Genomic DNA, 14,223 nt, shown 5'->3' with positions numbered 1-14,223 from the left:
TGTTTTAAAAGCTGTTGTACATCCTGCGCCGCGTATATTGATACGTTTGACTGTTTTGATATTCTTCCTTTTAATGCTTGGATGTTTATATCGGGTTGTAAGTGATCCGTTGTACGTCCGATATTATGGGGCTGTAGATTGCAACTCTATAAATTATTATTAGTGTTCTGTCTGACGACAGGTCCATATGAACAGGATCCTTCCATCCTTTTCTCGGACTGGGACCTGTTCATATACGTTCTTGGCAGATGATCCAGAAGTGGTTTGCCATTGCCTTCTTCTGTGTGTGAATGGAGTAATTGTTGGGATGCCACGGAGAAACCGGGGAAGCCCCCGGAGGAAAACTCCGTGTTGCCTAGGCCACGGCCTTGCCCAACACAAGTTATAAATTCGAACCCGAGACCCCAGGATTACAAGGCCAGCGTTCTAACCGCTAGACTACTTCATTTTATTATTATTTAGTGTTCTGTCTGACGACAGGTCCATATGAACAGGATCCTTCCATCCTTTTCTCGGACTGGGACCTGTTCATATACGTTCTTGGCAGATGATCCAGAAGTGGTTTGCCATTGCCTTCTTCTGTGTGTGAATGGAGTAATTGTTTGGATGCCACGGAGAAACCGGGGAAGCCCCCGGAGGAAAACTCCGTGTTGCCTAGGCCACGGCCTTGCCCAACAAAAGTTATAAATTCGGGCACCGCCGGGAATCGAACCCGAGATCCCAGGATTACAAGGTCAGCGTTCTAACCGCTAGACCACCGTGGCAGTTACATGTCGTTAACACCTCTGGAGAGATTCAAGTTTCTATGAGGAGCCAAGCTCCTATCACTGAGCGGCTATATCATAGACCCACATGAAGCCACTTCAATTAAATCATTTTATGTTGTAATTAACTTTCGTGATGAGTGGACCTGCTTGGATGCCACGAGGGAGTTGAAGTTTAGAATTCTGGAAAGCTGTGTGTTTCCTCACGTCGTCTTCTGCAGTGAACTTATTTCGATATGTCGTTTTAGTTACAGTATATCTTCAGAATGTTTTTTTCGCACAGATGCGCAGATGGAAACGGAAGTAGCTTCTTCACAGCTGGACTTGAAATGTGATCAGTCCAAAACTTTATCAGAGGAAAGGTTCAAATTCGGGGACACTGAAATGTCAGTCAGAATCTCTTATTGTTTTGTAATCTTTACACTATGAGAAGGAAAATAAACGGGTTTTGTAACCAAAAATAATCACTTATTTTACTCTCTAGTATATTAAACAAAACCATTTAATGTCAAAAAATCAATCTGTGGCTTTTACTGCAAAAATCTATTTAACGTAACAACGATTCTGTTAAGTATCAAGATAATTGTCATAGTCGTACCTTGGAATGACAGATTCAATTTTTTTATCTTTGTACAATGTATATTGCGTTTGATAATCTGTGGTGTCACGGTGCATATCTTAAAACATCTGTGCAAAATATCAACACGTTTCCAACTAACCCTTTCTTCAGCCATAAAAAGAAAATTTTACCAAAAAATATATTCACCTCTAGTACGAACAGACAAAGATTTCTACAGACGTGATAAAATATTGAAGGTAATTTAGCACCGAAAACATTTCTTGAGCAGAAGTTGCATTCAATCATTGCTACTTGTAAGCATTTCGTCATAAAACGCACTGAATTCAGTTTTCTTCATTTTTTAAAACGTACAATTTCAATAGTTTCGTTTACGTTTGGAAATATCTTCACAGGAGACTGATGACAAGGGAAAACATCTTTTGTATGATAATCAAGCGAGCATTTATTTCCTCTTAAACTTTATATACATACAGAGTAGGTTCTAATTACATACCTTAAGTACAGGCACCGTGTACTGGGAAATCTGGTGACGAGCCAACCGCCTGGTTCTATTATACTACGTTCCAAGTAAGACGAGAGACGATGTAAATAAAGTCACATTAGGTGAAGGTCTCTTACCGCTACCTAACCTTGTCCCTCATCCGGTGCCGTTTCATATTTCTGATCTTTCTTTTTTAAAAAAGAATGCAATAACAATTATACTATTCTTTGCAGCCATAACGGTTTGGAGCTTCATTTTGGAAAGAATTTATTACATAAAGTGTTAAATGTTACAGTTATACACACTGCTGAAGTTCTTTCTGTACAAACGATATGGGGTGGATGTATATCTACTGGAACAGCGCGTTGAACAGCCAGTTGACGGACTACCCATGACGAAAACATGAGTTCTGTGACTTGTAACAGTAATTTTTGTGAAGTCACAGTTATAAAGTAATAGTTTATTTGTTCGCGAGGCCTGGTGTGTATAATATAAAGCTACATTATATTTTAACGTAGTAGACAGAGAGCATTGCAGTAATAGATAAAGTACCACAATGATAGCAGCAGATGTTTGCAGGACAGACAGTAACATTGCTACCACGTGTTTCAAAAGGAGTGGGAGGAGAAGGAATTTGTTTTGACCGGCTCTCATCTTAGTGGGAATAGCTTACAGTACCAGGGGCTCATTCTACGGCACTCAGAACAATTTTCACATCGGTGCTCCTGCGACTTCGTGGTGTACCAGTTTTTGTCATAATGGGCTGCGTAAGACCTGTTTCTCGCAGACGACGCTCCGTAGGAATGAATGTCCTGCGGCTACTCGCGTACAGACGTGCAGAGTTTACGCTGTTACGCTCTGCTTCTCCGTAAGATTCTTCCTGGCCTCTCGTTTGTGGGTGCGCCGTGGGTTTGGGCGAGTTCACATTCCGATATTGTTTCACAAAGGGGTGCTTGTTTTTGTTGTTTCAACTGGGATCTCTGCCCCACAGTTTTATATCCAGAAAGGCAAACCCCAATTTGGGCCGAAATTTAATGAAAGCGACGTGGAACATCCGACCATCGGACGGAGACTGACTCGGGCTAGACCATGTACGACGTAAGAAAACAACAGAAGGCCAGGGCACACTCTGACGGGAAAATAACGAAGCTTGGGAATAGGTTGAGAGAAAGGAAAACGTCACAGAGGTTAATGAAGTAACATTCCGTATTAAATTCTCGGTTCTTCACGAAACTGTAGAATCTAAAAGTTTAACTTTCAAGTCACCAGGCACTCACGAAGATACTTCTTCGTAAGTTATGATGATATTTATGACAGCTCGCTTTGTTTGATGATTCACAATTTTCTCTTCTATCATTGATGACGGTTAGTTCGAGAACGCCCCATATCATCATAATTCAAAAACGCATAAACTTTACCTTTAAAGTAACACGTCTAAGGCATAAATACAATTTTAATTTTAGTTCTAAATACAAAATTCGAATTGGGGATATCTATCGTATTTAAATTTATTTTTTAATTTTCTTTTATACTTGAAATATTTGTAGCTCCATCTGTTTCCCTTTCCTCTAGCTGCTCTTAGTTTATGCTTTCATTTTTATTTAATATTCTGGTTTCGAGCCAGCGGTCCATTATAAAGGTTGAAGGAAATACAAGACTTATCCTGCCGTCGATCATTAGGGACTAAATTATTTTTGCATTCTGGTTAATTTTGTTTAATTTAATCTAATTTGAATATTAATTCGTCATTTGCTATATCTATGTGTGTTCTTCAGACCCGCGGTCTTTCGCTCTTATTTGAGATTGACACAAGCCTTTGTACAGTATTGTTAAAGAAAACTGCAACTACATCTTGCAACCTGAATGAATTATTGCTGTTTCGTCTCCTCGAGAACGTCATTATTTTTAAGCAAATGGCAGTCTGTCCGATCCGTCCACAAACTTCGATAGTTCTCATATGTCTCACTTTACAGAATACGATTTTGTCCTGGGACCCAGAGACTGACCAATGAGAAAATTAGTTATTCAAGTCACTACAAATATTGCTCGTTCAGAATTACCAATCCAAAGCAGAGAGCTCACAATTTCTGTGACCTAGAAAGTTCACGAGATGCAAACATCGGTTTGCCCATTTCTACTGTTAACTCATATGTCACTGCCAACATTTACAATTTATGCTGAAAAACGTAAAGGAAATCCAAAATCCAAGTTTGTATTTTGGAATCTTAACGCATAACTGAATAAAACGAACTTTAATTAATTACGCGTAATTAAATGCGAGTGGTCTGTAATTTAAGAAGACCGATAGACCATTGTGTCTGGAAAATATAAGTTCAATATTTTTGATATATTTAAAGTGAACGTCTTCAGTCACTGAGTTAACATATTTTATTGGTTGTCTTAGTCACTTCGGTCACTCTAACTCCTGTAGTTACTACAAACATGGCCGCCGACACCCCGCAGATCAGTTACAGCTCACTGACACAACTGAGTTAATTCAACCACAGTCACCCTGTGCAGTAATCCTCTGGCGGCCGGTTATTATCTTAGTCTATTATCTATTCATCTCACATAGCTAATTGAGTATTACCTAACTCTGTTGTTCCAGACCACCTTAATTATTTCTGTTACCACTGTCATTATTTCGTAAGCGGATATTTTCCCAAATTAATGTTTTTAACATCTGCAGAAATGCAGGTAAGGTTGGCTACAATACGCGATGACACTTTCATTGCAAGTCAGTAAGAATGACAAACAGTCAACACCAAAGAGATACCAGTCTTTTTTTCTATGAAAACAACATGGACTGGCAAACTTTATTAGAAATGACATTCAGCAGCAACTTCAATTGTTAACAACAAAGTACCACCTCTTATCTCCTTTCTTATCTTCTTCTTCTTCTTAATATAAAATTTGTGATTGTTCGTCGTCGCCAAACAATGACGTCATAAAACAAATAACGCTTTACAACGACGAGATCACCAACTACCAAGACAGTCGCATTATCACTGCTCCAAAAGCAGCACATCGCGTTCTTGAAAATGAAGATTTGACTGACATTTGGCCTCCGAACAGCGACGTAAAGAACTAAAACATCAGAACTATTTAAGAAATGAAGAAAAGTGAAAGAAGACTTACATTGAAAAACGAGACCATATTAACGACACACGTAGAAAAACTTATTCAACAAGAACATAAAAAAACGGAGTATCAAATATCAACAGAAACAGATTGACGAAAAACGCGAAATTATCGAGAATGAACGACAAGGACTCTGAGGAAAGCGCTCCGAAAGGAGCGTGTTGCTCTAGTATTCTAAAAGTTGACAGACTTACCAGCACACATTGTTGTGCTGAAAATGCAAACAACAATACATACTCTAGGCAACACGGAGTTTCCCTCCGTGGCATCCCAACAATTACTCCACTCACACACAGAAGAAGGCAATGGCAAACCACTTCTGGATCATCTGCCAAGAACGTATATGAACAGGTCCCAGTCCGAGAAAAGGATGGAAGGATCCTGTTCGTATGGACCTGTTGTCAGACAGAACACTACAAATAATAATAATAAATCGGCACAGTGTAATTTAAAATAGTAATGGAACAACGGACAAAGTTAAATGTGTTCTTGTGATAAGAAAGACTTTGTAAAATGAACTAGTCCGCCATTAGACATTATTTTCTCACTCAAAACTTGACAAGACTTTGCGGATCCCCATGGCTCCGCGGAACACAGTTTGAGTAACAGTGCTCACTGAAAGAAGCTTAAAATAGTAATATGTTCACATAATTAAATTACTGAGTACGATTTGTAACAAAGCACAGAGTGGCTTTTGCAAAATTAGTTCTACGTTTCCTTAAAGTCATCTCATTAGTGCGCACTTATCGTCTATAATACGTCATGCTTAACGTGTCTTATCCTCGGCAATTAATCTAAGTAGTAGGACTGCATGAAGCTTAGAAGAGTAATTTGAAATGCTACGTAGCGAGCATTTTGTGACCTTTTCAACTGCTGATGACCGGACCAAAAGCGCGTTTAATCTCGCTTGCACGCAGAGGCAATCCTTAGTTAAGCTCACAGCAACGAAACAAACCTCCTGTTTAGAGGTTTAGAGCGAGATTCTCCTCCCCCCCTTCCGACGTACCCTCTCTCTATCAGTCCTCTCTCTGCCTCTCGTTGACTCTCCGTGATGTACGAGATTTCAAGCCTTGTAAACGGAAACAGGGAAGGCTACTCAACAGCAGGTGCAAAGTACAACATGGAGAAGACCCCTTCTGTAACAGCTGACAGTGGTTCATTCGGTCAGAATATCTCCAGTCTCTTATGGCAAAATAAGTGTCATTACCGTGTTCACAAAAGCCCACTACTTGTCTCCATGTTTCTCCACAAAATCACATTCCTTATATTTAAGATCAGTTTTAATATTATCTTCACACCTACGCTTAGTCCTTATTAGTGGTCTCTTTTCGTCAGGTTTTCAAATTTCACTCCTAATTGCCACCAGGTCATGAAATTCGAGTGTAATCTAAAGTATTTTCCTATATTACTTAACGACGCTGTATCAACTGGAGATGACATGGTAAGACTGTCATGCCTGTTGATTTGGAAGAGAATGAGGAGAAATTTATCGAAGGCTTCTTCGTGGCGCACTACCGATATGGTCTTGAAAGCCACAAATATCCCCGAAGGAGACACCTGGGGTCTCGAATAAAAACGATCTGACTGCACTAAAAGTCATTCATGTCTCATTATATCTGCACATTAATTCATAATTTGCTTAAAAACCTACATTTCAAGGTTTTGCAGTGAGTTTTAGATTCGACATCGATTAAAGTAGTTGCAACGGAAAAACATAAATGTTAGCATGTCCGCATGATTTAGATCCAGAACAGTTGGACGATTCTTGATGAAATTTGGTGTCGACCATGTACCATTAAAGGCTGCCATGCAATCGTACGGTTTCATGCCCTGTTATCGGTGTTACCAACATGACGAGCAGTGATATTAGTGTCAATATATTGAATGATACACGATAATAGAGTTTCGAAAAATACGCAACGTTGGTACATTCAACCTTTGTGTAATGTAGGCTGAAACAGCATGGCGACTGACTAAAACAGTAATATATGTGGGTCGCTTAGAAACAAGGTATAAGTAGCCTTGTGGATGAGAAAAGAGAGAGTTCCCATAACGTCCGAACATTTTAATAATCTTACACGGCCGATGGTACGAGAATTTTTTTTATTACAAGAAAATCAACTCGACCAAGATTCGATATCACGACCATCTGCGAGCGACTCACATTTCACATTTTGCTGTAAATTTACTTTGCTTAGAGAGGATAATAAGAACACACACTTTTTGAGTTTAGAAACTACAGTGTTTGTAGAAACATAAGGAACTTTTACTTCATAAATATTTTGTCTTTGAAATTAGCTGCTTAACAGGAGTCTCGTCATACGTAGGTCTATACAGGATGAGTCAAAAGTATGTTTACAAACTTTGTGTGCGTGTTCGTGGATCAAAAATAAGAAAAAATATTCCTATGAACATGTGGTCGCAAATGCTTCTTTTTCAAAATAATAGACGAAAATAAATGTATGCCTTTATTTCCAAGTATAAGGACGGGGATGTTTCTTTATAACAGATGCTAAAAGGTTGCCCCTCGATTCTCCACACATGCCCGAGCACGACGTACACAGTGAAAATCCATACAATAAAAATTCTTTAAACTTTGAAGCCAAAGCTCGTTTATAATGTTGCAGAGTTACAGATTGTTAAGCAAATAGGACAGACATATACCACTAGGCTTTAAAGAATTAAAATATGATTTTACAAAAACACAATTTTACTGTTTTCTCGTAGATCTACGACGTTTTACAACTCCGTACGATGTGAAGTGGTCTTGGTACAAGGCCTGTGACCTATGAATTTGTAATGGTTTATTACGAAGCCGTCGTGAGATGTCTTAATACAGGCTAATTAATACCCTAGACTATGAGAGGAAGGACTGAGGAAACCCTCAGTGATTGTGGCAGGTTTCCGGGACTATGCTCCAAAAGGGAACATCATGAAAACGAAACCAGACCCCACAGCACCAAGGTGGTCGAATGTAGATCGTGGATGGAGGCTGTTTGAAGAAAGTGCCGATCAGAATAGCTGAAGTAAGTAAGAAACAGTGGAGAATGCAAATATTAAGTAATGAGAAGATTAATGAAGATTTCTGTCTTCTGGGTTATTGCGCTGTGTAGTCTGGTCGATGTTAACCAACGTTTCAGAGGTCATACTGCCTCCATCATCAGGGCGATGAGTATGAAGATTTCTGTCTTCTGGTTTGTTGCGCTGTGTAGTCTGGTAGATATTAACCAACGTTTCAGAGGTCATACTGCCTCCGTCATCAGGGCGATGAAGATTTCTGTCGTCTGGGTTGTTGCGCTGTGTAGTCTGGTGGATGTCCACCAACGTTTCAGAGGTCATACTGCCTCCGTCATCAGAGTATGAAAATTTCTGTCTTCTGGGTTGTTGCGCTGTGTAGTCTGGTCAATGTTAACCAACGTTTGAAAGGTCATACTGCCTCCATCATCAGGGCGATGAGTATGAAGATTTCTGTCTTCTGGTTTGTTGCGCTGTGTAGTCTGGTCGATGATTACCATCGTTTCAGAGGTCATACTGCCTCCGGCATCAGGGCGATGAAGGAGGCAGTATGACCTCTGAAACGTTGGTTAACATCGACCAGACTACACAGCGCAACAACCCAGAAGACGGAAATCTTCATACTCACCGCTGTGAGAACCTCAAGTCTTACACAGAAGATTAATAATTTGTACTTTTAACTTTAAAACTTTACAGTGAGAAGGAGAGGCAGATATCAATTTGAACGAAATTATAATAAATAATTAATATATATAAAATATGAATATAAGGGAGCAACTGGTAGACCTAAGGATAAACGGGGGGATATTTTGGAAACTGTTCTTCCTTAAACAGGGTTAACTGACGGTATTTATGTCGCCTGTCGGGAAGGGCACCGCGAGATGTCATTGTGAAAAAGGTAATGAGTAATCCGGTTGCTTAAAAGTAAGGAACTTATTGACCGTCCGAGCGACTATCAGTTTTTGAAGGATGATCCTGCACTGTAACGTATATGATGTCATTGCGACCCAGAGAACGGCTAAGCTGAAAATGGAGGCAGCAAGCACCTCTGAAACGTCGGTAAACATACACCGGACTACACGTCTACAACTTAGAAGGCAGTCGACTTGATTCTGACAGAGTACGAGGTGCGATCGGAAAGTTTCAAGACTGTGTCAATAGAGGGCGAACCGGATGTAGTACGAGCTTCTGCCGCTAGGGGGTGCGGCCTACATTCATAGTGAATCAGTGTGCCAGCCGGCATCATCGAATTAGCATTTGTTTCTCAGTTACGGGCGTTTTGGTAGTGCATTACACCGACCCTCCTGCGATTTCGGAATGGCGTGTGCATCAAATTTTGCCAAAGACTCGCCAAAACGGCTACGGAAACCTATGAAATACTAAAGCAAGCATTTGGGGAGTCCGCAATGGGTCGTGCACAAACTTTTGTGTGGCATTCACGTTTTAAAAATGGCCGAACCTCTGTCGATGATGACGAGCGTTCTGGACGACCATCTTCGAGCACAACGCCCGAAAATGTTACGAAGATTCGGCAGGCCATTCACGAAGATCGACGTCGTACCATCAACGACTTGTGCGATATTGTTGGGATAGGCTATGGGACCTGTCAGCTGATTCTAAAGGAAGAACTCGACATGCGACGCTCCTGTCTGAGGACCAGAAGCAGAATCGACTTCTCGTTTGTCAGGAGCTCAAAGATCTTGCAAGAACCGACCCCAACTTCCTTTCTAAGCTCCGTGTGACTTCTTCCTCTTCCCAAAGATAAAAATTCAGCTAAAGGGAAGGAGATTTGAGACGATAGAAGAGATTCAGGCAGAATCGCAGATGGTGCTTGACAGGCTGACAGAGAAAGATTTCCAGGGATGCTTCCAGGCTTTTTCAGCGGCGCTGAGATCGTTGTGTTCACTCCCAGGGGAACTACTTCGAGGGTGATGGATGAATTTAATACCTGAGATAAGTGTACGGGTTTTTATAGGCGCAGTCTAGAAACTTTCCGATCGCACCTCGTAGTTACTGATGTAATAGGAAATGAACGTTACGCATGGTTCTAGTTACGAATATCAGTTGTTTGGTTCGACAGACAGATTGTCGTCGCCATCATAAGTGACTCGTAACAATATTATTACAATGTAAAGGGGACACGTGACCCAAACGTCCACCCTTAACCCAATTCGAACTGTAAACACAAGCCACCAGCGACGACTCTTGAAGCTGTAACGCTGTAGTAATTGGTTTACATTAATAACTACACATTTGTGAACATTATAAACTGTAATTTTAGAATTTGCAATATTGTTCATATATGGCGGAAATGAAACGTTGATTATGATACCATTATGAAATTGTAGTGATTGAGGCTGAAGTTTAATCAAGAAGATTTATTTTATGGTTATGGTAAATTTTGTTTAATCACCACTAATATCAGTTTTAACTTCAATATGGCAAATATTCTTCAGTATTGTTTGTTATCAGTATACATCTTACACGTTATTATTTCAGGAACACGCAAAACAATGAGTAGTTTAACAAGTTAACTGCATGATTTATTAATCTCAATACACACTACACGAAAAAGATATAATTAAAGAACGAACTCAGAATGAACGCAACATAATGGCATGTCAAGTTTTCTTTTACGGATTTCGGCAGTCACGAAACTTTGTTTCCGTTACAAGAGTCGAACCCTATTGTGACCCGAATCATGAAACGTGAGTGGTGATCAGTCATTGATTTCACGGGAAAGAGACAGGAAAATGGACGTCTTCTATTCTAATATTTCTTCACCTTATTCAGAAGAACTCATCATTGTCCCTTGACCTTATCTACCTGGCTCCGAACCCTGAGCTCAATATACACTGGAAATCGGGAATGTACAAAACTCTACCTTCGCTCCCACAATGCACCTCCAAGATTACGCATGAGTGTCACGGATTCAGCTCGTCCTTGTTCGTTTATCGTCTCTACTTGTTTTGGCTATGACGAAGGCAGAGATAGCGAAGTTCCTTACTACAAAGACCGGCTACTTTTCTCCTTCAACGACACTCCTTAGGGCGGTATCGCACTAGGATGCCATGGCAGCGAAACCAACAGCGATACCATGGCGTCCAGCTGCCAGAAAAAGACGCCAGACAAGCTGCCAGCTTTCGACGCCAGTCGAGCGAACAGATGGATCAGCGTTATGAGATTACGAAATGAAGGGCTATTAGCAAGGAGAAATGTCCACTTTTATAACTTTTGAGAAAATGAGATTTACCTTTATCAAAACTACATACCTGGAGTGAATTTCAATTCTGTAACAAAGAAATAAGTAAGAAAAGTTCTCCATACACACACTTTGAAAGTCCATACCATTATTGAATTTGAAATATTTCAGTTCTTGCAAATCACATGTAATATTACATGAACAAACTTTATTTAATAAAACATTATAAAAGCAGGTTTCTTCTTAATTCACATTATTTGTGAAATATAGATTGCTAAAGAAAAAAACTTAAAAATCAAGTTTCCATATTGGAAAGCGGCCCCACAAATAAAGCCATAGAAACACTTCTTACCTAATTCTTTCTTTTCTACTGTAAATAAATCTCCTCCAAATATTTCCACAAGTTCTTCCCAGTTTCTTTTTTTCAAGTCCCGGTTTGCGTATTCAATAGCAGATGAATCCCATAATGATGGTCGGGGCTGAATTTCAATTATCAATCTTTCGGTGTCAAAATTATCCATGTTTGGAAGAAACAGAAATACACACAAGCACATTCACGCACGGACGTCAATGGACTGGCCAGACTGTCATGTGATGTTGATTTGGCCTTGGCCGTGGCAGCGATGCCAGTAGCATTTGAACTTGGCATCTTGGTTGGCAGCGATGCCAAGCTGGAAGCGCTGCCAGACGGATGCCAGGTGCGATATATGACTACTAAATTAATGCATTGAGTTTGGCCGAGATGCTGGCAGCTGCGCCATGGCCTCCCGTTGGCATCCTAGTGCGATATCGCCCTTAGTGGATGGCACTTGCGTTGATGCCAAACCGGGAAGCTTGAGGTAGAAGATGTCACACACGTGTTCCAACACAACCTGCCTTGAAGCCTCCACATCATTTCCGCGAGGACTACGCCCAGGGCGAGATTCGAACACACAATACTGGCATTCGAGACCCAGAGTGACGGGAACATCAAACAGTGATGCAGCTAGCAGTTTGTATAGTAAAACCTTTTGGGTTGAACCGACGGCCAGACTCTGCACGAAGACCGTTTGGTAAAAACCCCGAGTTGCTATGATTTAGTTGTTTGTGGCTGAACGCTATTGTCACTTGAACAACAAAAGCAAATTGAACATGATTTACTGCAAACAGCGCACATGTGTAGTTGACTGGAGACGATGCTATTCAATATGAAATGTGATGAAGGTAAATTGGGCCTGTGTATCCAGATCACGTGACAGAAGTTCATGGCTTAAAAAAAATATTTTATTATAATTTAATATTTCATTAGAATCTGTGCCTATAATTCACGGGACATCCTTCACATTGAGGTTTAAGTTAAAAATTTTGTGCGAAATTATTTATCACACGCGTCCTAGATTCTCGGTCGATTCGTTTTTGTTAATTGCCCTTAAAATTCAATTCAATTCAATTCATTTATTTAAGTGCTTGACAATAGCCAAAATGGCCAATAACAGCCAAGCACTAAACCAGAGTACAGGATAAAATATAATAAGTAATTAATTTATTTAAATAATAATAAAAGTAAAACAAACAAATGAAACTAAATATATAAATGTACCATATTAATAATAATAATAATTAGATTCATTTATTGAATCATATTTCACAAATAAATGGGCTAAATACGATACCTAAGTAATATAATTCAATTTAATAATTCCAAATAAAATAAATAATACTAAATAATAATAATAAGTTAAATTACTTTGTTAATAACAATAATAATGTAACAAGTGTGTACGACGTGAGGCTCATATTTGTAATTTTATAACTATTCACGATACTTTTGTATTTTTATTTCAAATATTCACTTTGTCCCTCCCTTCACAAAGAGAGATGAAATTAGAATTTTGAACATTTTAATTTGTATGTTTTCAGACAGCGACGGGGAGATTTGTAACATTTTGAATTTAACGACAGTAAACGATATGCAAATTGAATCTGCTATTAATGTGACCATCGACAATTGTGAAAGCCTTATTGTGTATCGTAAGTACTTGAACTTCGCCACATTTTCAAATGTTATATCAGGGCTTTCTGTTAATCAAGGGTGGTCAACCAAGGTGAAGTTTAAGCCCATAATTGTTTAACACTTTTATAAATGATATTATGGAATATATAAGAAAGTACTCAGTTCTTATGCTCCGTCAACAGGGTGAACAACTATTCCGTTTCTGCTATTCTTCATAAGCATCGGTTCACATTTGGAAATATACCAAATAGCAAACTACTGTAAATAACGAAATTTAAAGTGAAAATTTGTGTAAACCAAAAACAGCTGTATTTACAGGGAGCACATAAATTTAATAACATAAAAATATATAATAGCTTAGTTTTTGCTTGTGTATGTTTATAACCGACTTGGTAATTTTTATTTAGTATATACGAGGTGCGATCGGAAAGTTTCAAGACTGCGCGTATAAAAACCCGTACACTTATCTCAGGTATTAAATTCATCCATCACCCTCGAAATAGTTCCCCTGGGAGTGAACACAACGATCCCAGCGCCGCTGCCAAGCCTGGAAGCATCCCTGGAAATCTTTCTTTGTCAGCCTGTCAAGCACCATCTGCGATTCTGCCTGAATCTCTTCTATCGATTCAAATCTCCTTCCCTTTAGCTGAATTTTCATCTTTGGGAAGAGGAAGAAGTCACACGGAGCTGAGGTCGGTTCTTGCAAGATCTTTGAGCTCCTGACAAACGAGAAGTCGATTCTGCTTCTGGTCCTCAGACAGGATGCGTCGCATGTGGAATTCTTCCTTTAGAATCAGCTGACAGGTCCCATAGCCTATCCCAACAATGTCGCACAAGTCGTTGATAGTACGACGTCGATCTTCGTGAATGGCCTGCCGAATCTTCGTAACATTTTCGGGCGTTGTGCTCGAAGATGGTCGTCCAGAACGCTCGTCATCATCGACAGAGGTTCGGCCATTTTTAAAACGTGAATGCCACACAAAAGTTTGTGCACGACCCATTGCGGACTCCCCAAATGCTTGCTTTAGCATTTCATAGGTTTCCGTA

General features: G+C 39.7%; 1 long non-coding RNA gene across 1 annotated transcript in view; it reads left to right on the top strand.

The window, feature by feature from the left end:
* LOC110833861 (uncharacterized) overlaps positions 1–13,626 on the top strand; it is a 30,721-nt gene extending 17,095 nt beyond the window's left edge. The window contains exons 2-3 of the long non-coding RNA XR_002544369.2: positions 7,694–7,992; positions 13,083–13,626. This is a non-coding gene — a long non-coding RNA (uncharacterized LOC110833861). The remainder of the gene's footprint in view (positions 1–7,693; positions 7,993–13,082) is intronic.
* The last annotated feature ends 597 nt before the right edge of the window (positions 13,627–14,223 follow it).

Source organism: Zootermopsis nevadensis, unplaced genomic scaffold, assembly GCF_977971745.1.
Source record: "Zootermopsis nevadensis isolate Lab colony 2312 unplaced genomic scaffold, Znev_1.0 Znev_ptg000002l, whole genome shotgun sequence".
NCBI classification, from domain to species: domain Eukaryota; kingdom Metazoa; phylum Arthropoda; class Insecta; order Blattodea; family Termopsidae; genus Zootermopsis; species Zootermopsis nevadensis.
The sequence above is the reverse complement of the archived record's forward strand: the minus strand, read 5'-3'. Positions and strand labels throughout refer to the sequence as shown.